The sequence below is a fragment of the Pteropus medius genome, unplaced genomic scaffold (assembly GCF_902729225.1).
Source record: "Pteropus medius unplaced genomic scaffold, Ma_sr-lr_union100, whole genome shotgun sequence".
Lineage (NCBI taxonomy): Eukaryota > Metazoa > Chordata > Mammalia > Chiroptera > Pteropodidae > Pteropus > Pteropus medius.
In genome coordinates, this window is record NW_024351730.1 from 33550075 (window position 1) to 33564720 (window position 14646).

The window sequence follows — 14646 nt, forward strand, 5'->3', positions numbered from 1 at the left end:
CAGCTTTATTAATCTTCCATTTAACCTTCTATCCATTTGAATTCTTAATTTCAACAAACAGAGGGGTTTTTTAATTTCTAAAAGTAACATTTTGTTTATAGAACATAATGTAAATATAAATATAAAAAAATTGCAAATAATAAAATCTAAGGGGAGAGTGAAAGGAAATGGAAAGAAATGTAACTCATTCTCATTTTTTGCATCAGAAATTCAATCGATACCAATTAAAATGTAACTATTTAAAACTCATGTGTCTACTTCCAAATATTTATTCTGGACTCAAGTTAAATCAGTTTCTTGTCAAGAATGAAGCTCAATATGTAAATTATTATTTTTATAACTCAGTCACATTTTTTCTGCATTGTTTGAATGGTTTAAAATGAGATGTAGTAGTTCTGGTTGAGATGGGGGAGTAGGTAAACACTGTGCTTGCCACTTTCCATGACCATGTTAAAATTACAACTAAATTATAGAACAATCAACCTGGAGAACCATCTGAAGACTAACTGAACAGAAGTCCTATAACTAAAGACATAAAGAATAAGCCACATTGAGACTGGTAGGAGGGGTGGAAATGTAAAATGGGCTGGTCTCACACCCATATGAGAATTGGGAGGGGTATGTTGGCTGCAGAGGTCCCCAGTGAAGAGTGAGGGTTCCCAGCCTCACACCAGAGGACCAGGGTCCAGAAGAGGAGTTCTCACAACATCTGGCTTTGAAAATCAGCAGGGATTATGTCCATTCAGGTAAGACAGAAGGCTGTAGGAAACCTAGGCATTCCTCTTAAAGGGCCCACATACATACCAATTTTTTTTTTTTTTTTTTAGGTGAGACAACCCTTGGTTGACCTCACAGATTGCAAGGACCTTGTCAGTTTACAATCCTTTTTCTTTTTTTCTTTTTTTTCATTTTTTACACCCACAGCACCTCGTCTTCCTAGGTGGTCTCCCATCCAAGTCCTAACCAGGCCCGACTCTGCTTAGCTTCTGAGATCAGATGGGATTGGGGTTGTTCAGAGTGGCATGGCCATAGACTTAAAGGGCCCACATACAGATGCTCTCATATCCAGGCACTCACCTTTGGCTCCGGTGGAGAGACAGTAACTTGGGAGGTGCCAGAGACATAGGGAAAGAATGAGTTGAGTGGCTTCAGGCATGGGCTGGAGGGACAAGTGCCATAATCCCTGTGTTAAGTAGTCCTCTTGTGTAGCTGGCAAGCAGGCATCATATTTCCTGTGTTGAGTACTACATGGACAAATCTGAATCTGCACTAACCTGGTGAACACTAGTTATAATAACTTTTTAAGAAGAAGAAAGGGAAAAAAGAACGCAAATATGAATAATAAAATGACAATAACTATGTACCCATTTTACATGTAAATGGACTAAATGCTCCAATCAAAAGACATGGGGTAGTTAAATGGATAAGACAAGACCTATACATATGCTGTCTATGAGAGACCTACTACAGATCGAAAGACACACATAAAGTAAAAGTAAAGGGATGGAAAAAGATATTTCATGTGAATGGAAAAAAAAATTTTTTAAAGCTGGGGTAGCAATATTTATACTAGAGAAAATAGATTTTAAAACAAAGCCTATAACAAAAGACAAAGAAAGACATTCTGACCTCACAGAACGAGTTATGAAGTGTTCTTTTCACTTTTTTTGAAGAGCTTCAGAAAGATTGATGTTAGTTCTTTAAATATTTGGTAGACTCTACCTATGAATTCGTTTGGTCCATTGCTTTTCTTTTTTGGGAGGTTTTTGATTACTGATTCAGATTTATTCAAGTTTATTCAGATTTTACATTTCTTTATGAGTTGGTTTTGGCAGATTGTATCTTTCTAAAAATTTGTCCATCATATCTAGTTATCCAATTTATTGATAATCATTCACAGTATTTTCTTATAATACTTTTTATTTCTATAAAATCAGTAGTAATGTCTTTACTTTTTCCTTAGTCAATGTAGCTAGAGGTTTGTCAATTTTTTGATCTTTTCAAAGAAACAACTTTGGTTTCATGGTATTATTTTTATACTTATATCTACTTATAAAATAAGTTATAGTACTTAATCCATAATTTTATAACTACTTACTTTTGTATTTTCTTTATGAGAGTATAAATTACTTTTTAAGGCCAGATTTGTTTTTTTTTTTTTAGCTGTATGGTAGATTCTTCATAAAGTCATTGTTAAATGAACAAATGAGGTAAGGTTAAAGGGGTATACAAAAAGAAATGTACATATATCATAAGTGCAAAGGAGGCATGGGGTAGTTTGAGATAAGTGTGCAAAGTTGGCCCTTATATTCTGAACACAATACAAATTTCCTTAACAGAATGAGTATTGTTTTCTTTGTTATTATTTAATACAAAAGTCATTGAGGTAGATTTCTGTTATTAAAATCTGGTTTCTACAGAGTTCAGAGTTCTTCCTCACTTTGCTTTGATGCCTAAATTTATTTATCGTAAGCCAGCAAATAAATTCTCAGTCTTATCAGGAAATAAATATTTTCCCACTTTGTACTCCTGCCTAGGCTGAACTCACGACTTCTGATGTTTTGTTTGTCCTCAAATCTAAGCTATGCCTCCAATGCTCCATCAAACTTTACATACTGGCATGCAAGTAAAGCGTTCAAACAGGCAGGAGTTAATTTATAAAATCATAAGAGCATTTAGTTAATTATAAAGTCTCTTCCAACTCCACTGATTTATGATTCTGCTGAAGATGACTTACACAGTTTGCTGAGTTTAGATGCCACTGAAATGCTCATTGGCAGTGGGTTTCGAACTGTGGTCTGATAACCCTGCGGTACCAAGGAGAGGCTTCAAGGAATCTACAAACCTTTCATATAAATGGTATGTTAAAAAATATCCTAACCATTAAGAAAATGAAAAGATAAGCAACAGACTGAGAGAAAATATTGGCAAATCATGTATCTGATAAACAACTTGTATTCATAGCATGAATTTTTTCCCCAATATATAAATAAAAATATTTATATGTTTTGGCTCCATTTGGTAAATAAAATAAAAAATATAAATATTGTATATGCCTTTTTAAAAATTTATAGGCTAGAAGAACAACTTATATCTAGACTACATAAAGAACACTTACAAAATCAATACCACGAAGATAAATACTCCATTTAAAAAAAAAAAGGGCAAAGGATTTAAATAAACATTTCACCAGAGATATATGAATGACCAATAAGCACATGAAATTATGCTCATCATCATTAGCTGTTAGGGAAATACAAAATAAAATCACAATAAGATACTATTTCACACCACCAAAATGGCTATAATAAAAAAGACACTAACAAGTTTTGGTGAGAGGATGTGGAGAAACTGGAATACTCGTACATTGATGGTAGGAATGTAAAATGGTACAACTACTTTGGAAAACAGTTTAGCAGTTTCTTAAAAAAAATAAATAAATTTACCCTATGATTCAGCAAATTCACTCTTTAGAATCTGTCCAAGAGCCATAATGACATATATTCACACAAAGGCCTGTAAGCAAATGTTTACGGTAGCATTATTCATAATAACCCAGAATTGAAACCAACCTGAATGTCCATCAACTGATGAGTAGATAAACAAAATCTGGTTTATCCATACAATAGAATACTGTTCAGGAATATGAATGATACATGCAACAAGTTGGATGAACCTCAAAAACATACTAAGTAAAAGAAGCCAGACAAAAAGACTGTAGGATTTTATTTAATGAAATGCCTAGAGAAGGCAAAACTATAGAGTCGGGAAGCAGATTGATTAGTTGTCCTTGGAGTGGGAAAGGAGAATAACTACAAATAGGCATGAGTAATTTTTTTTAACCATAACTTTTAATATAATGCATTTAGCAATAATCAGTTACAACATCTTGTATATATTGGCTCAAAGAGTTTACCCATACACTTGCATCAGTCCATTGTCCAATTGAGATTTGTGTCCACATCCAAAGTAAGTTTCGACTATGCCAAGGGGAAATTCTCAGAACCACAGCAACTTGTATCCCACTGTCACTAAGAGCTAATAAGTCTGACAATTTTAAGTGCAATCAAATCCACAACACACTTTGACCAGAGCATAAAATCCTCCAGTTCTAGCGATAGAAAGTAGGGCCTCAACCCCTGCCATACGCCTGTTTGTTCTTGAAAAGAGAAATGCCTGAGTCAGAGGTAGAGTTGAATGCATTAGGTGAACTTTAGTCCTAGGTTCTCGGCGAGATCAGCATAGATCTCAGCAAGGGGCCTTTCCTCTCGGTCTTCCTCCTGTTTGAACAATGTGGTCAGGTCAGAGTGGCTTGCAACATGAGGTTGGGAATAGAGAACTATGTGATCTCCACTCCTGGCCCTCCTGCACAACTGGTAGGGATCCCTCATTTGCTAGTCAAGGAAGAAGCCTCTATAGTCTCAAAGGGCTTTTGCCTAAACCCATCCTTTATATCACTTCTTTCCAACCTGCTATAGGAATAGACCTTAGTACATTTCAACATAACTGCTGCCTGTTTTCACCAAACACTTGATCAATGAGGTCTGCTACTCTACCCTAGGGCCTGTTTGGTTTATACTTGCTTAGTCAACTACAGGATAGGTCTCACCTGCGTTTTTTTCAAAAGAGCATTGTCACCTTACCAGCTGCAAAAAAAGGGAGTTTTAAATCCACAGAGTCAATCTGCCAAAAGTAGGCGGGGAAAATCCTGTGTTAGTGTTGCCTCTTCTACTGAGAGACAAAGGCCAGCTTTGCAGCAATTTTACAGGAGCAGCAAGTATTCTCTCAAAAACAAAGAACCCTAGAGTTTGTGAAAGACAGTAGTTGTTCTTTGACTACACATGGGATTCTGTGTGCAAACTCACTTAATAATATTCCAAGTATCGTAACTGACAAGTATACTCACAATCTTGTTGGGAATTTTAAGTCCCCCTTCTAGTGGGCATCAAAGGACATTGAGAATGTCATCTGCAACTTGCCAATCAACAAGATATTATTATACAGTGAAAACTTTGTACATCAGAAGAACTATACTGTAAGACCATAGAAACATTCCAGCTTGACATATAACACCTTTCAATATCAATTATACATTATTACGCAGTTCATAAAATTAATCAGCTCAAAGTCCTCTCAATGACAAAATCACTTATAATTTTTATCTTTCACTAAAAGTTGTTTAGCTATATTAAGACATTTTTCAAAAGAACACATACCATGGATGTTTTAGACAGACACTAATACACCAGCTTCCAGGAAACCATCTACTCTTCTCAGCTGGAAGGTAAAGAAAGAAAAAGGAGAGAAGACAGGGGTACGAGTGGCACCAGTAAGCATAGGTTTGCAGGAAGCTTTATGAAATGATAGAAAGTTTCTAAAACTGGATTAGTAATGGTTATATGACTCTATACATTTACTAATTTCATTGAACTGTACAGTTAAAATTTATAGTATCTAAATTTCAATAAAGCAGTTTTAAAAAACAATAACAATATGTTTATTCTAAATACAGAGAGAAGCATTTGTTTGTTTGTTTAAAAAACTTAAGAAATTGTATAAAATCATACTGTGCCCTTTCATGTAGTATCTATCAAACTTTAACATATTGGAAGCCTAAGTGTTAACTTGGACTATTTTTATATGTTTTCTCGGAATAAATCTTCTGTGGTCATCTCTGTTTAATCAGAGAAAATCATAAAATTGTTAGAAGAAAAACAATAAAAAACATGAAACTATTTCCACCTACTACTTTGTGAATCAGTTTTTTCTCAATATTGTAGGACTAAAACAAATGCAGAAATAAATTTATTTCAGAAGCTTTCTTCAACTCTAACAAACCCTTCTCACATTTTTGTGCTCATCAAATATACTTTGTTTTCATTGACTAACTTTCTAATACATAAACACTAGAAATTTTTTCATATATATGATAATAAATATTTTTCTATATTGAAGTCGTATGTTTATTTTTAATTTTTAAAAAGGTTTCTGTTGCTAAAACAAAAGAAATCTGAAATCTCCTAGACCACAGGTGGTACAAAAAGATTAAACTCAAATATATTCTTACTAGCTGGGTGATTAGAAATAAGTTCAGTTTAAAAGAACACCTTGTCACTGTCCTCGAAGGCTCCCATGAAAGTAAATGGGATTGTATTTAGACATCAAATGTTTCCATTTCCTCCTTTACCCAACACTTCATAGAAACTCAGAGTGCCCTTTCCCCTTTCCTCTTTCCTATTGGCTGGAATCCAAACATGATGACTGGAGTTCCTGTCCCTGTTTTGGACTGTGAGGTGACTGGGAATAGAAGCCACTCAGAGTAAAGCAACAAGACAGAAGGAATGTGGGTTCTTGTTATACTATCTCTGGAATGCCTACCTCTAGATTTCTTGAACATGAGACATAAACATTTATATTGTTGATGCCACCATCTTACAACTAAAATTAATCCTAATTACTATACTGAGATCAGAGTGGTACGGATAGAGGGAGTGGTGGACACAAAGGCTCTGAGACAGGAAGTATGTGGCATCTTCAAGGGATAGCAGGGTTGGGTGTCTGTAGTATCAATAATGGAAAGGATCAATAATAGTAGGAGATGGGCTGAAGGCTAACAGAGAGAGATGGTTTAGGTCTTAGAGGTTCATTGGTATTTTGAGCTTTTATTTAGATGTGGGAAGCAATTGGGGGTTTTGAGGAGTGACCAGAATGATCTATATTTTAAAATAATCTTTTTGTAGACAATAGACTGATACTAATGTATAAAAATACTCAGGGTACATACATAAGTATTTATTACAATATTCTCTACACTTTTTATATATGTTTAAAAATTCTAGGTTATAAAATTTCATGGAAAACTTGACAATCACCTTTATTAATTGGCCAAAGCTAACACTGAATCATTTACAACTAGTTGCACAACAACTTATCAGAATAAAGAATGTGTTAACACATAGGGTTTGGTCTATATGAAAATTGAATAAACAGTCCAAAATTGTTGAGAATCCATATGGTGTATGGTCAGCTCAGAGAGCTCTGTGTTTGAATCTTGCCTCCGAGTTTTACTAACTGGGTGGGTGACCTCAACTAAACCATTTAACTTTTCTAACCTACCAAAGTGTAATCATTTTACTTCTAAAGAGTTTGTGAGGATTGAGTGTTTAGCATAGTTTCTGGCACGGAAGAATCATTCCATAAATGGTGTCTTTATTATAATTAGTTACAAGTATTCAAGTTTGAGAATATTTAACTACACTTTTAACATTGGATGAAGGCAATCTGAAATTTCCAGTCCCTAAGGAGGTTTTACTCTGTTATGGGTAGAGATAGCTCACACAAGCATGTCTCAACACTAAGATGAAAAAGCTCTGAAGTGTATCCATTTTTCTTTATTCTGATATCTGGAAGTGACTGCCTAGAAGACCTGAGTATCTCAAGTATAGAAAGAAATGTCACTTAAGAAAATCAATTAATTATTATTCTGATTCACATCTCAAATTTTTGTGCATTTAATTATTACGAATCAGCAAGTATGAGCTCCATCAGTACAAGAACACTGAAAAGACCCAGTTTGTGGGCCCACATAGGTGAGGCTCAGCCTCTTAACTAGGTTGATCTTACCTCAGTAGTACTTACCAAGTACCAATTACTTCTGCCTGAGCAGCAACTCATCATTGGAGAACTAATTCAAACATAGAAACAAACGAAAAATGTGTTTGCCAATTTGAGAGAAATTGGCATTGAAAACTAACCAACTTCAATTTGCAGTCAGGCGCATAAATACCTTCGAAGTCATCACTGTCCTAACAAGAAGTAAAAAGATGAACAAATGGGAAAATCAATAGCTTCTCTTTGATCTGTCAGGAACCTGAGGATACCGTTTCCCCTAAAATTGGAAAGACACTCAGTCAAATACAGAATCACAACTTAATGGACATGTTATTGATGACTAGCTAGAGGCTCAGAGTAGACAAGTCTGTGAACTGAAAACACCAAGAGGTATCCTCACTTTGTGAGTTTTATCTTTTGGAGTTCTACCAGGTTCTCACAGGAAAGATCAGAGAAAAATCTCCCTGGGCTTCTCCCGGGAAAAGTAATCATTTTGAAACAAACCAGAGTACTCTGTTCATAACAAAGCCTGTCCTCAAAAGAAGCTATTTTACTGGAGCCTAATCTATTGGGGTTTTATCAGAGCCCAAATGACCAAGGAAAAAGAAAACATACAACTCCAGCCAGCCATCCTGTCTTATGTAAGGTTGGTTGCAGGTTGGAGATGGGGATGAGGAGGCAGGGGATGAGAAGCACTTGTGAAGTTCCAGCCTAAGAGAAAAGGCTCACTAAAGAACTAAGACCTAATCATAGGAATGCAGAATGCTACCCCTCACTCTACTTTGTAGCATCTCATACTAAAGACCAATATACAAGAGTCCCCTTGACCCAGTATATAATGTCTGGCTTTCAACAAAAAATTTCAAAGCATACAAAAAAAGGCAAAAAACACAGTTCGAAGAAACAGAGCAAGCACCATAACCAGACTCAGATATGGCAAGGCTTTTGCAATGATCAGACCATGATTTTAAAACAACTATGATTAATATGCTAAGGGCTCTAATGAGAAAAGTAGACAACATGAAAGAACAGATGGGTAATGTAAACAGAGATGGAAATTCTAGGAAGCAAAAAGAAATGTTAGAGAATAAAACTCTATAACGGAAATGGAGCATGTCTTCCATGGGCTTATTAGTAGACTGAACACAACATAGGAAAGAATCTCTGAACTTGAGATATGTCAATAGAAACTGAAACCAATAATCAATAATAATAATAATATTAATAATAATAATAATAATAACAACAACAACAACTGAACAAAAGGACAGAATATCCAAGATAGGTATAGCATATACATAATGAGAATTCCAAAAGAAGAAGAGAGAAAGGTACAAAAGCAATATCTGAAGCAATAAAGACGGAGAATTTCCCCCAAATTAAGGTCAGAATCCAAAATATGTCTTAGTTAACTCAAGCTGTTACTACAAAGTCCTATAGACTGGGCGACTTAAAAAATGACATTTATTTGTCACTGTTCTGGAGGTAGAAAAGTACAAGATCAAGGTACTGGCAAATTTGATTTTGGTGAGGAGAGCCTGTGTCCTGGTTTGTAGATGGCTGTCTGTTTTACCTCTCACATGGCAAGGACTACAAGCAAGCTCTTCATTCTCTATAAGAGCACTAATCTCATTCATAAAGGCTCTATCCTCATGACCTAATTACCTCCCAAGGATACCACCTGTTAATATCAGCATGTGTGGGTTAAGATTTCAACATAAGAATTTGGTGGTCGGGCAGGGGAAGGGAGAGACACAAACATTCAGTCTATAAAACCACAAGAAGTTCAAAGAACACCAGGCAGAATAAATATCAAATAAATTACACCTAAGTACATCATATTTAAATTGCAGAAAATAAAAAAATAAAGAAAGAAGCCAAAGGAAAAAAAGGATCTTATCTATAGAGGAGAAAATATAAAAATTACATACAACTTCTCCTCAGAAACCATGCAAGAAGAAAGTAGTGAAATACTTAAGTATTGAGAGAGAGTACAAAGACTAACCGAGGATCCTGTACTCTGCAAAATTACCCTTCAGAAGTAAAGAAAAAATAAAGACTTCCCAGACAAACAAACATTGAGGGAATTTGTAGCCAGTATATCTACCTTGCAAGAAATATCTAAAGAAGTTCTTTAGAGAGAAGGAAATTCATACAGGTCAGAAATTTGAGAGCAACCACTAAAAAAAATTTTTTTAAAAAAAAGGTGTCTTCTTTTTTAAATATATATAATTTATATGCTAAGAAGGAAGAGATAATGATATGAAAAACTATCAATGGCAGAAAAAATGTGGAAGGTGAAAATAGGAACAAAGAACAAGGAAAATCAATAGAAAACAATAACAGATATGGTAGATATTAGTCCAAATAGATCAATAATCATTTTAAACATCAGTGGTATAAAAACAATAATTAAAAGACAGAATAGTCAAAGTGAATCAAAACACAAGACCTAACTGCATGTTGTCTAAAAAAAAATCCCACTTTAAACATAAAGACACAGATAGATTAAAAATAAATAGATAAAGAAAGCTATGCCATACAAAGACTAATCAAGAGAAAAATGGAATGCCTACATTAGTTTCAGACAGAGAAGACTTCAAAGCAAGGGATATTATCAGGGATAAAGAGGGACATTACATAATAATAAAGAGGTGTACTTGCAAAGAAGACATAACAATCTTTAATGTGTATGCATATAACAACAGAACATCAAAATACATAAGGCAAACTAATAGAACTGCAAGGAGAAATAGATGAATCAACAATTATATTGGAGACTTTAACCTTCTTTTAACAGAAATGGACACATCCTCCAGGTAGATAATGAGTAAGAATATAGTAGAACTCAACAGCACCAGAAATCAACTAGATGTAATTGATATCTATAAACTACTCCCTCCAACGACAGTAGATTACACATTCTTCTCAAGCTCACATGAAACATTCACCAAGACAGACTACATTCTGGGTCATAAAAAAACATCTTAACAAATTTAAAAGAATAGAAATCATACAATCTATGATCTCAGACCACAATGGATTTAAACTAGAAATCAATAAAAGAAAGAAAACTGGAAAATCCCGACATATTTGGAGATTAAACAACACGCACTTTAAAATTTATTTTTCAAATAACACATATTTAAATAACACATGGGTCAAAGAAGAAATCTCAAGAGAAATGAAAAAAAAAAACATAAAGAACTAATGAAATACAACTTACCAAATTTGTGGGATGCTGCAAAAGAGTACTATGAGGAAAATTGATAGCATTAATGCATATATTAGAAAAAAAGAAAGATATCGAATTAGTCATCTGAGCTTCAACCTTAGGAAACCAGAAAATGAAGAGAAAATTAAATATAAAGTAAGCAGAAGAAAAGAAATAATAAAATCAGAGCAAAAATAATGAAATTAAAAACAAAAAAATCAATAGAGAAAATTGCCAAAAACTGGTTCCATAAAAAGATTTTTTTAAAAAATCAATAAGCCTCTAGATAGGCTAATAAAGAAATAAAAATAAAGAGAGATGACACAAATGATTAATGTCAGAAAGGGAAGAGTGGACATCACTACAGAACTCATGTACATTAAATAGATAATAAAATATACCATAAACAATTCTATGGCCACAACTTTGATAATCTAGATAAAATGGACCTTGTAGGCACAATTTGCCAAAATTCATAAAGAAAGAAATAGACAATTTGAATATGCCTGTGTCTATAAAGAAATCAAGTCAATAATTAATAACTTTCCAAAACAGAAAGCACCAAACTCAGATGGGTTCACTAGAGAATTCACAAAATATCTTAGAAAGAACTTATACCAATTCCCTACAATCTCTTTCAAAAGATAGAAGCCAAAGGAATACTTCCTAACTCAGTTTATGAAGCCAGCTTTACCCTAATACCAAAACCAGACAAAATCAGAAAAGAAAAAGGAAAAAAAAAAAAAGACATTACAAGAAAAGACCAAAACAGGAAAAGATCAATATTACTCATGAATATAGATGCAAAAATCTTTATCAAAATATTAGTAAATTGAAACCAACAATGTATAAAATCCACAATCAAGCAGGATTTATCCCAGGTATGAGAGTGTTTCAACATTTGACAATCAATTAATGTGATTCATCACATCAACCAAGGTAAAGAAAAAAAAATCACATGAGCCTATCAATAAATGCACAAAGAGCATCTGATAAATGTCAAAACTCATTAATGATTTAAAACACTCTTAGCAAATTTAGAATAGAGAAGAATTCCCTCAATTTGATAAAGAACATCTACAAAAAGCCTACAGTTAACATCATACTTAATAGTGAGAAACTAGAAGCTTTCTCGCAAAGACTAGGAAAAAAGCAAGGATGTCCTCTCTTAACACTCTTTTTCAAAATGATACTGGAAGTCCTATCAATACAATAAGACAAGAAAAGGAAATTAAAATCATACCAATTTGGAAGGAAGAAATAAAACTGTCTTTGCAAATGACATGATTGTCTATGTAGAAAATCCAAAAGAATCATCATCATCATCAACAACAACAAAAACTCCTGGAACTAATTAATGATATCGCAAGGTTGTGGGATATAAGGTTAACCTATGAAGGCCAATCACTTTCCTATGTACCAGCGATGAACAAGTAGAATTTGCAATGAAAAATACAATGCCATTTATATTAGTATCCTCCAATAAGAAACACTTAGGTATAAATCTAAGAAAATGTGAGCAAGGTCTAAATGAGAAAAACAACAAAACTCTGATGAAAAATAAATCTAAGAATAACTAAAAAATTAAGAGATAGTTCATGTTCATAGATAGGAAGACTCAATATTGTCAAGATGTCAGTTCTTCCTAACTTGATCTATAGAGTCAATGCAACGGCAACCAAAATCCAAGCAAGTTAGATGGAGATATTGACAAATTGATTTTCAAGTTTATATGGAGAAGCAAAAGATCCAGAATAGCCAACATATGACTTCTGGACTTAACTACAAAGCTACAGTAATCAAGACAGTGTGGTATTGGTGAGAGAATAGACAAATAGATCATTCATGAAGCTGAATAGAGAGCCCAGAAATATATTCACATAAATAAAGTCAACTGATCTTTGACAAAGGAGCAAAGGCAAAACAACTGAGCAAAGATAGTCTTAACAATGGTGCTTAACAATGGACAGTCAAATACAAAAAAAAAAAAATGAATCTAGACACAGACCTTACACTCTTCACAAAAATTAACTTAAGATGGATCATAAACCTAAGTGTAAAATGCAAAACTGCAACATACCCAGAAGATAACATAGCAGAAAATATAGGTGACCTTGGATATGGTGATGACTTTTTAGATACAGTATCAGTAGCATGACCCATGAAAGAAATCACTGATAAGCTGGGCTTCATTAAAATTAAAACATTCTGTTCTGCAAAAGACACTGTCAAGGGAATGAGAAGACAAGCCACACAATGGGAGAAAATATTTGCAACAGCTATGTGATAAAGGACTGGTATCCAAAATGTACAAAGAACACTTAAAACTCAACAATAAGAAAATAAACAACCCAATTAAAAAATGGACCAAAGATCTTAATAGACATCTCATCAAAAAAGATATACGATGGCAAATAATCATATGAAAAGATACTCCACATCATACATCACTATGGAATTGCAAATTAAAACAAGAATAAGAAACCACTACATACCTTTTAGAAAGGCCAAAATCCAAAACATTCATAAGATCAAATGCTCTCATTCATTGCTAGTGGAAATGAAAATTGGTATGGCCACTTTGGGAGACAGTTTAGCAGTTTCTTAAAAAACTAAACATACTCTCCCCACAAAATCCAGCAATAGTGTTCCTCGGTATTTACCCAAACAGTTAAAAATCCAAGTTCTTGTAAAAAACCCGAATATGAATATTTAAAGCAGCTCTTTCATAATGCAAAAACTTGGATGCCACCAAGATATTCTATTAGGTGAATGGATAAACAAACTGTGGTTCATCCAGACAATGGGATATTATTCAGTGCTAAAAATAAACGAGCTCTCAAACCATGAAAAGACATGGAGAAAATTTAAATGCATGTTACCAAGTGAAAGAAGCACGTATGGAAAGGCTACAATACTGTATGATTCCAACTATATGATATTCGAGAAAAGGCAAAACTATGCAGAAAGCTAAAAGGTCAGAGGTTGCCATGAGGTAAGAAAGAGGGAGGGATAAACAGGCGAAGCACAGAGGATGTTTAATGCAGTGAAATTATTCTGTATGATACACTAATGGTAAATACATGTCATTATACATTTGTCAAAATCCATAGAATGTACAATACCGAGAGTAAATTCTAATTCATACTATGCACTTTGGGTGATAAATAATCTGTCAATGTATGTTTATCATTTTTAAGAAGTAGGCCCCTCTGGAGGGGTATGTTGATAATTGGGGAGGGCTATGCATGTGTAGGGGCAGTGGGTATGTGAGAAGTCTCTGTACACTCTGTGCAATTTTGCTGTGAACCTAAAACTACTCCAAAAACTAAAATGTTTTAAAAAGAAATATAGATATATACAAGCATTTAATGAAGAGACATGTACATGCAAACGACAACACTAAAATCAGTGCGACACAGAAGTTATGCATCAAGACTGCCAGGCTTTCGATCCCAGTCCTACTACATTGTAGTTTGTCACCTGGACCAAGTTCTTGGTTTCCTCATCTGTCAAAAAGGGGACATCTATCTCCTAGGTTGCTGGGAGGACAAAATGAGTTTATCCATGTAAAGTGTTTAGAGAAGTGTCTATCAGTCAGTAAGTACACAATAAATGTTAGCTATTATTATTGATATTAAAAGAACAAAAAATCAACACAACATATTGTAAAGTCCACTATGCCAGGAGATGTCATATGTGTCTGATGGGGAAAAAAATGTATAGATTTTCTTAATATACCACAAGTATGGGCCCGAAAATATAGTAGAAAATAGCATATCATGACAAAATAGAACAGAAAGTCTCTTTTGATAGTCTTA

General features: G+C 34.0%; 1 long non-coding RNA gene and 1 pseudogene across 1 annotated transcript in view; both read right to left on the bottom strand.

The window, feature by feature from the left end:
• Positions 1-915: 915 nt before the first annotated feature.
• LOC120588572 (uncharacterized) lies at positions 916-1034 on the bottom strand (annotated as a pseudogene).
• A 2345-nt stretch (positions 1035-3379) lies between these two features.
• Positions 3380-14646, bottom strand: part of LOC120588307 (uncharacterized) — a 48848-nt gene continuing 37581 nt past the window's right edge. Inside the window, exons 3-4 of the long non-coding RNA XR_005649222.1 lie at positions 7639-7684; positions 3380-5277 (exon numbers count right to left, since the gene is read on the bottom strand). This is a non-coding gene — a long non-coding RNA (uncharacterized LOC120588307). The remainder of the gene's footprint in view (positions 5278-7638; positions 7685-14646) is intronic.